Source organism: Lottia gigantea (genome assembly GCF_000327385.1).
Source record: "Lottia gigantea unplaced genomic scaffold LOTGIsca_59, whole genome shotgun sequence".
NCBI lineage: Eukaryota > Metazoa > Mollusca > Gastropoda > Lottiidae > Lottia > Lottia gigantea.
Window position 1 is genome coordinate 226088 of NW_008710013.1, and position 10339 is coordinate 236426.

A 10339-nucleotide genomic window follows, 5' to 3' on the forward strand; every position below is an offset into this window, starting at 1 on the left:
CCTGGCTGTCAACCCCAACAGAAATCAAAGTTTAAGTTGTTTTAAAGACACCATCCCTTTTATATTTCGTTAAAATGTTTTGAGTCCAGTTGCGGTATATAAATAAGCTCTAGGGTGGATTGAACCGTGTTATACTGTAAATTAAGCTTACAGAAGCACATTAAAGGGATACCTCCACTGAATTTACCAACTTTCTTATTTCTTATCCGATTTTCATCAAACTTGGAATGTATGTGTATAATCAAATTCTAAATTTCATGGAATAATCGAATTTGCGTAGTGCGCATGCGCATTGCCAACTTTCTTATTTCTTATCCGATTTTCATCAAACTTGGAATGTATGTCTATAAACCAGTTCTAAATTTGATGGAAATATTGAATTTTTGCTGTGCGCATGCGCATTACCAACTTTCTTATTCCTTATCCGAATTTCACCAAACTTGGTATGTATGTGTATAATCGAATTCTTAAATTGATGGAAATATTGAATTTTTTTGTGCGCATGCGCATTACCAACTTTCTTATTTCTTATCCGAATTTCACCAAACTTGGTATGTATGTGTATAATCCAATTTTAAATTTGATGGAAATATTGAAATTTTGTTGTGCGCATGCGCTTTACCAACTTTCTTATTTCTTATCCGAATTTCACCTAACTTGGTATGTATGTGTATAATCCAATTCTAAATTTGATGGAAATATTGAATTTTTGTTGTGCGCATACGCATTATCAACTTTCTTATTTCTTATCCGAATTTAATCAAACTTGCTAGGTATGTGAATAATCCAATTCTAAATTTGATGGAAATCATAAATTTTTGTTGTGCGCATGCGCATTACCAAATTTTGTATTTCTTATCCGAATTTAATCAAACTTGCTAGGTATGTGAATAATCCAATTCTAAATTTGATGGAAATCATAAATTTTTGTTCTGCGCATGCGCATTACCAAATTTTGTATTTCTTATCCGGATTTCATCAAACTTGGTCTTTATTAATTGACACATATTCTTTTATTCCTAGTCAAAATACTTGAAACTCCAGGCACTTTTGGATATTTGCATTTAGAGATGCAGAAAAGTATTTACATCAATGTAATTGCAATAGACCATCTTCGTATGTACCTGAATGTCGTAACCCGCCCTGCATCAGTACTGTTATTAGAACAGTTCTAGTGTTATACTTCTTTCCTGTATTTATGTATAAGGTATTATGACAGTTGCTTATATTATTCATGGTGCATATTGAATATATTGGATAGATGTCATATTTATGCAAACAGGTTTTGGAGGCAGGCGCATGAGGAAAGGCTTAAAGTATACTCTGTAGATATAAAACAACAGGAGTTAGTTTTAACACATTTATTAATCATATATTCCTAGTCATTATAATGGTGCAAAATATCATGGTTAAATATGTTCAATCATAATTATGTGGATATTACATTACTTATAGAGAGCTAGAAATTGATACTAAAGTCTTCTTGAAGTCATATTCCAATTGATTGTCAAACGTTTTAATAACGTATTTTATTAATTTTTCAGATGTTGCTTGTCATTCCACCTTTTTCCACCTTTTTACCTTGTTATGTGTATCTTACGTAATTGTAAAGCACTACATGTAATAAACTTTGTAAGACACATTCAAAGATCTTTCCAGTAGGAAACGTCACTAGGTCACAAACTAAAAAAAAGTTTCATTCACAAACATATTTTACTAAATCAAGGAATTTTAGGAATTCTGGGGCTGCTGGAATTATGTGTTGGAAATCAATAGCATTATGAAGGTAAAACTTTAATACAGGTAATTACAGGTAAAGAAGATAGCTTGCCAGGCAACGTAATATACGCCCACTGGCAGCTTCAATCTTTAGCTCGTGAAAACTCTAGAAGACAAATATTAAATCTTCAGCGCGGTAATGAATAATAAAACCAAGTTTTGTCAAAATTCGGCAAGAATCATGCTTTCTAGAGTTCTTTTTAGTTACAAATTGAACGAGTTTTCAAGATCAAGGGCACTAACTCATACTTAATATTTTTTTCGATTTTTCTCATTTTCAGTAGGCTTTATCCATGGGTGATAACAAACACTCAAGCCAATTTTCGTTAAAATTCGTTAAGAATTGTCCCTTCTAGAGTGTTTACAAGATAAAATTTGAACGCGTTTTCAAGAACAAGGGCAATAACTCATACTAAATATTTTTCAATTATTCTGATTTTCGTTAGGCTTCATCCTTGGGTGATTACAAACACTCACACCAAGTTTCGTCAAAATCGGAGGCCACCAAATTTGATTCAGAAGTTGTTGTACATGTAACTGGATAATCAAGACTACAGACTACATAAAGTTCTCTTATACAAGAAAAGTGTCTGATGTCAAGGTTACGAGTTTGCACTGCCTTGACTTTATGAAGATGATTAACAGGTACATGTCAATTGTCAATGATTCCTGACATCATAAAAAATATTTTATATAAGCAGCCTTTAAACAACAACTTAGCTCTCTTTCAAAATCTCAGATATAAAAGATAGCTTGCGTTGCAAGGTAACATACGCCCACTGGCAGCTGTCAGAAATAATAAAACAGTCTTTAGTGACTAAAGTACGAATTTTCTCATATTGAAGAAATTATTTATGCTGAATAATTCCACAAATTTTTTTAAAATCAATATCAATAACCCAAATACAACAAACAATTAAATCACACAGCTCTAATCAAGGACAAAAAACAACTTTTGACGCGTGTTTACAAAGTCAAGGGCAATAACTCAAAAAATGTTCATCAAAAATATCTCTTGTTAGAACTTGTCCGAGATCTTATCAATTCCAATGATCACACCAAGTTTCATCAGAATCGGTTGAAAACTGTAGCTTCTATTGTGCTCACAAACAAATTTTGATGCGTTTTTCGTAAGTTAATGGCATTAACTCAAAAACATTTCATCGAAAATGCGTCAAGTTAGAACTTGTCCGAGATCTTTTCAATTTCAATGATCACACCAAGTTTCATCAGAATCGGTTGAAAACTGTAGATTCTATTGTGCTCACGAACAAATTTTGACCGGTTTTCACAAAGTCAAGGGCAATAACTCGAAAACTGTTCATCAAAAACGCATCAAGTTAGAACTTGTCCGATATCTTATCAATTCCAATGATCACAACAAGTTTCATCAGAATTGGTTGAAAACTGTAGCGTCAATCCTGCTCACAAACTATTTTTAACAAATTTCGACGCATTTTAACAAAGTCAAGGGCAATAACTCAAAAACCGTTCATCGAAAATGCATCAAGTTAGAACTTGTCCGAGATCTTATCAATTCCAATGATCACACCAAGTTTCATCAGAATCAGTGGAAAACTGTAGCTTCAATCCTGCTCACGAACTATTTTTAACAAATATTGACGCGTTTTTACGAAGTCAAGGGCAATAACATCAAAAGTGCGTCAAATTAGAACATGTCTGAGATCTTGTCAATTCCAATGATCACACCAAGTTTCATCAGAATCGGTTGAAAACTGTAGCGTCAATCCTGCTCATGAACTATTTTTAACAAATTTTGACGCGTTTTTACAAAGTCAAGGGCAATAACTCAAAAACCATACATTGAAAATGCGTCAAATTAGAACTTGTCCGAGATCTTATCAATTCCAATGATCACACCAAGTTTCATCAGAATCGGTTGAAAACTGTAGCGTCAGTCCTGCTCACAAACTATTTTTAACAAATTTCAACACGTTTTAACAAAGTCAAGGGCAATAACTCAAAAACCGTTCATCAGAAATGCGTCAAGTTAGAACTTGTCCGAGATCTTATCAATTCCAATGATCACACCAAGTTTCATCAGAATCGGTTGAAAGCTGTAGCTTCAATCCTGCTCACGAACTATTTTTAACAAATTTTGACGCGTTTTAACAACGTCAAGGGCAATAACTCAAAAACCGTTCACCGTTTTAGAAAATAAAAAAACATCATGTTTTTCCCTAGTTTGGAAACATAACCATTGAAATTAAACAAATTTCGGTTGGTATTTGGCTGTTTTGGTATTGTTCGGCTGTGAAAAGGCACACATAGAGTTACCTCCCTCAAACCTATCGTATAACATCACATGATGAACAGAAGCCCTCCCACAATAAATTTAAATAAATATGGCTATTATAATTATGGCATGGGACATTCGATTATCTCAGATAATGCATTTATCCCTTTCCTTTATGATTCTTTGAAGATAACCTCAGATATGAGGAAATTACGCTGGATTAATGTTTATTTGGACCCAAAAGAGCACTTTCATATATCCTTAATTCATGTAAAATCGCCAAACTTTCCACTCAAAACAAGATCGAAACAAGCAAGTTATAGACTGTTTTATTTATCTGTGACATCGTGACCCAATTATGTGCAACCATGACGATGGCCCATATTCCAACGCCTCTCATTGGTTGAACTAAAATATCTCGACGCCTTTTCCAAGAAAACCTTCTCACTACGAGAAAATGGTGACCATACACCGCAATCAAAGAGTTTGGTACTTTCATGCTGGGAACTTTCTGAAGGTATGAAAAATTTGTGGGAACTTATAACTGCGAGTTAACCAAGCATAGTTTTACTTTTCTATGTGAAGCATATGTCACGTTGGAGCGGACTTAAATGTAAAGCGTGCACTGAATCTGGACTATAATGGCTAAACAGTCAAACAGTTACAACTTATGCTCAAAACTGAAACTATGGTTTCTATTAATAATCAACAACAAAAGCTGACAGACCAACTGCAACAGATTTTCATGAGTATAAATGTTAGCATATTAATTTATAGTGCCTATGGTTCATGTGAATTTATTTAAGTTTTTACTTACCCTATATAATTCTTCCTCATATCCAGGGTTTGTCTGAAGGTAAACTGGTTGGGATTTTCAGGCATATTTCTAACAGTTTAGTCCCCAGGTACAAATAATACTATAACAGTTTCAAGCTCTGTTATGACATCATAGTTGTATTACACATATTTTCAAGGAATCTAGAAATAAAACCAGGAATATAAACGGAAAAACATAAAAGTCACCATAAAACATAGAGTAATTCTCAGTTATAAAAGACACTGTCTTTATTATGATGGACAGCTTCAGATGAGAAGTGTTACCAGGAAGTATTCAAAACTGACTTCCACATTAAAGGTATGTTAATTTTACAAATTGACAAACTGTATTAGAAAAAGTTATTTGTTTTTTTGAAAACTAACATCAATTTAATATTACTTGATATAATAGTTGACCATGCATATAAACTACAGTTAACAGTTTGAGGGATCAAATTAGATAAAATTATCAAATAATTATCTTGTGTTTACAACACTCTGCCGATTATTTTAGATTTTCACAGTTAAGTCCTAATCAAAATTATCTATGCCTATATAACCGTGGTAACATGGTCTCTTGCTTCCAATGTAGATATATAAATATATGAATAAAGAATGACATACTTCATGTCCATGAAAACTACCTGAGACTTTCATGGACAATAATGCAGTTATTCATAGTGTGTTTTAGATAATAATACTACAGATTTGGCCAAAACAATCATGAGTTAAACGCTAATCAAAATGACCCCTTTTGCGATCCAATATTCCTTTGATCAGCCATATAATCATTCAAATTTATCACACCACCGAGGAATCAAACCTAATAAGTATATTTTTGTGAGAAGTTTTAACCAAATTTATAGATATATGGCAACTCTATAATCTTAAGGAACTAATGTCATTGGCAAGATCTGGAACATTTAAAATTGCCACCATATATTTCAGAACTTGATCAGTAAATTTGGTGAAATAAATTGCTATTCAAAATGTTCAACCTACATCAAGTCTGGTGTTGGTGATCTGTGTTAGTATTAAAAACAGTATTAGCACAGGATTTTGACACTAACTCCATAGTTGGATATTAACAGGAATTGTGTAACACGCTCTCATCAATAATTTTTGGGATGTAAAATATGAAACAGAACTCATATATATGTGGCTTTTTTTACTTTGAAATAGTTATGTGAGCGCGCATTTGATATTCTGAAATAATATAATAAAGCTTTATTGGAATTCTTTTGTTTCATAAGTTTCTAAAATAGATTATTTGGTGGGGTTTCGTGCTAACCCTAATATAGAAATTGTCAATATAGTGTTAAGCATGATTTCTATTTCAAAGGATTCTTGAATGCATTATTTTTGGAATAAAATGAAAATATTATGTACATGCCTGTTGATGTCCGGTTATGTATTACTTTTTGTTATTTGCTACTTGAATTCCGCTTGATTTTATGCTGAAATTATCCTAAAAATGGATTATAGACACTCTTTGCTTTGCTATATATACTTATTGTGCCTACAATTGAAATTTGATTCCTTTTTACTAAGTCAAGGGCAATAACTCTGACACAGTTCATCCGATTATTACCAATTTCGAACTGGACTGAGATCAATACATCAAACTCTCTATCGTGCCTACATTTCCATATAAAAGATTTTTTTATTTTAAATTGATTGGATTTGATACGATTCTAATGGTTCTAGACTATGTTTATTGGGCCATGTACAAATAAAGGCTCCTTTCCATTGGTTCATCCTGTCGCACCTCAAGGAGACACACACCCAAAAGTCTTTGATAATGTGCCCTTGATCACAAAAATGCTTTAATTCCACTTGCTAGAAATATCTACTATATTCTTATATGGCCCTGCATTATCCAATAAAATGTACTGGTACTGAAAAACACTTTCAGTAAAGCTTTTTTGAAATATTTTATTGATTTTTTATAATCGTTATTTAGCTTACACAACTTAACCCCATATGAAAGATTTTAATGGTTTCATGTGTTAACACCAAATTGTTGGATATTAACACGAAAAACGAGTCTAAATGTTGTGTTATAGATTGGTGTTAACACTAACATGGAATACTTATACGAGATTGAACCATCCCCATGTCAATTATATCAATTTCTTAACCTGATGACATTTTAATTGACCACCCATATTCTGGACTTTTACAACAAATCATTGTTACAAAATTTTTATACAATACTGTACCTTGTTTTATTTCTCCCAGTTGTTTAGACTGTTCAGTTCAATAGATCACTATTCCAGTACCTTTTCAAACACTATGTCATTTATAATGTATTGAAGAAAATGTAATCAATCATATAAACTAGAACCAATGAATCTAAATTTACCTATCTTATTTCATTAAATCAATATTGTATCTTAATAGTTATCTTTAAGTCAGTTTGAAACTTATAAAATCACAACACTGTACTCTTATTTATAACCATGTGTCAATCGCCATCAAGGAAGTCGGGTATCTTTCTACTTCCCACACATTCTGATCTAGTTAAATTGTTGAACAGAGATAGACTAGTTAAAGCTACTTTGAAAATAACTCAACATGGATTCAGTTAGAAATATGTGACCAAATCTCAAACAAAATATGTATGTAGTAAAAGGATCTAAGCTAGTTGGTATTACAGACAAATAAGAATGTAGGAAATCACACAAAATCTCATCAATGTCAAATGAAAACTGTAGCTTTTCCATTGTGCTCATGACTTCAAAAGCTCATTGATCAATATTGATTGAATACTTTTAGTTCTATAGAAACTGATTTTGATGCATTTTGAAAACTGTTCATCTCAAAAATAGCCAAATTCATACTCAACCATGATCTCATCAACCTTTTCATGGTAGTTTGATTTTTTAAATAGTTCAGAAAATTCATTTGATCAAATTAATGAAAAACTATTGACCAAAATCTAGAGATATGTGTCCCTAGAAAGTTTACTAAAACAAACTAGGAGCATTAATATTCAAAACTATCTAAAAGGTTTACTTGAACCTATTACATCTGGTTTGTTTTTTGGTTGGTGTTGAACCAAGGACTAAACTTCTAAAACCGAAGGTTTTTGATGTGGAAGATAGTTGAAATCGCTTTTGAAGCAATTAATGTACAATGTTTCTGATTTCTTATACAGCAAACTTTCTCTAATATTGTTTACCTTTCAAAACCGTGCTATTACACCTACAGATATATTGAACAACTCATTAATATTATTGACTATGTAATTATGATAAATATAAAGTTAGCTTGCCAGGCAAGGTAACATACACCCACTACCAGCTGTCAGAAATGATAACAAAATCTTTAGTGGCTTAATAATGAATTTGCAAATAACCTTAAAATCATCTATAAGTCAAGGCAAAAACCTGAAACAGTTCATGAAGTTATCATCAAATTCAAACATGAACAATGTCTCATCGCTGTACCGGTACATACAACGGCAATAACTCGGAAACTGTTTATCCGATTATTGCTTATTTCTAACTTGACTGAGATCTCATCATGCATATGTAGTTTCATGAAGATTGGATACAAACTGTAATCCCTATCGTGCCTACAAGCCAAATTTGACACGTTTTACTAAGTCAAGGGCAATCACTCTGAAACCATTCTTCCGATTATTACCAATTTCGTACTTGATCGAGATCACATCAATATATACGTGCATACCAAGATTCATCAAGATCAGATAAAAACTAGCCTCTATCGCGCCTGCAAGAAATGTGAAGGACGGACCGACGGACACATTTCTTTGTGGGCGTATAAAAACACCAGTCTTGTGACAATAAACTTAATTCATTTTAATATCTTGTGTTTATGTAGAATCTTTATTAAATATAATTTAGACCAACCACAGAATGGAACATGCGCAGCATTTTTGGGGGTTGAAAATATGTAAATATGCCTAGTCTTCAGAAGCACATAAATTGTATGAAAATCACATAATTCCTCAAAATAGACCTTAAACAAGAAATTAAATTGTTTATTTATTTCAATCACAAGCTTATCTTCCCCTTAAAATTTATGGATACACTTGTCGTGACGTGGATTTGAAGGCTCAAATTTCGAATTAATGTTTCTGAGACCAAGATATGATTTACTCACATATTATGCCCCTTTAAATGATTAAGTGATTGAGAGGTCCATTAAGTTAAAAAAAAAAAATCATGTGGATGTGGATGGTGTTTTGGCATTACTAGTACAGTCAAGTAACCTAATTGCGTGCTAACCTATTTTTCGTACATCTCTGGAAATGATCAATAATTGACATGTGAGACTTAGGTGACCTCCACATTTGCTTGTTTTGATAAACATGGGTTTTCTCTACAATATCAGCTAGTAGAATGAATCCAGTAGTTTCAAGCATGGTAAAATGTATTAACGCATACTTTGACAAATACAAGATTTCACTTATTACCAAATGTCAAGATTTTTTATCGGCCGAATTTCCTTATAATCCCAAGCTGTAATCGGAATTCCAAAAGTCGTTTGCTAGAATGTAGTCCAATGAACGAAGTCACGTGATAAAACTGTGGATTCCGTGTCAGCAGGAAATTCTATGAAACACAATGTGGGCCGTATTGTGATGTTGTTTCAATGACTTTCGGCAATAAATCACTCTTACATTTTACATATCTTATTTTGTCAGTCACAATTTTTTTTTTAAATCATGGTTCTTTGAAGGAATTTTCATTAGTTATGATTAATTGATATTAAAGATAAATATTAAGAACTAATAATGATACCACTGGGTATGCATACAATGTGTTTTTCTTGACTTATTTATAGATCAAACATTGTACACGAAAATAGGTGTTGAAACGGTTAATCATTTTACCAATAGCAGTAAGTATTTCACGGGTAACCGGGTCTGATTTGAGATAATTGGTTTTATAAGAAGTAAAAAGAAAGCAATTTTGACAGAAAATTCGTCACAGTATGAGTCTTTAAGCTGTTTTCTTAAGTAAATAAACATTTTTATTGATTGAATAATTGAGATTAATAAATCAAGATAGGGTATCAATTATCAAAACACTAACGAGTTGCAACAATTGTGGTCAAGATTATCAACCCTCTTTTTTGATATAAGTTCAACTAATTACTCGTTCTGGATAATCGCGTCACAATGGTCTTAGTTTGTTGCCAGTCGCTGTGTATACGGTTATGTTAATTAGGTTAATCAAATAATCATTATCAGACGTTCGGCACACGGTTCGTTGAATCTTGTTATTATTTTTATTGTATTGCGGAAAATGTAACACAATGCTTTTTAAGCATGTTCTAGTATTTTAATAAGTTTTGTTATTATTTTTATTATTTCAATCGGGTAGGAGTTGCTTAGAATAAAACAGTTATAAAGATCGTATTACTTTTTATTAACTCTAACTGGCTGTTTGTTTCTTCTTGCCTGTCAATCAGCTTCAAACTTATTAATATTCATGAGTACAGATTCATTGAGAC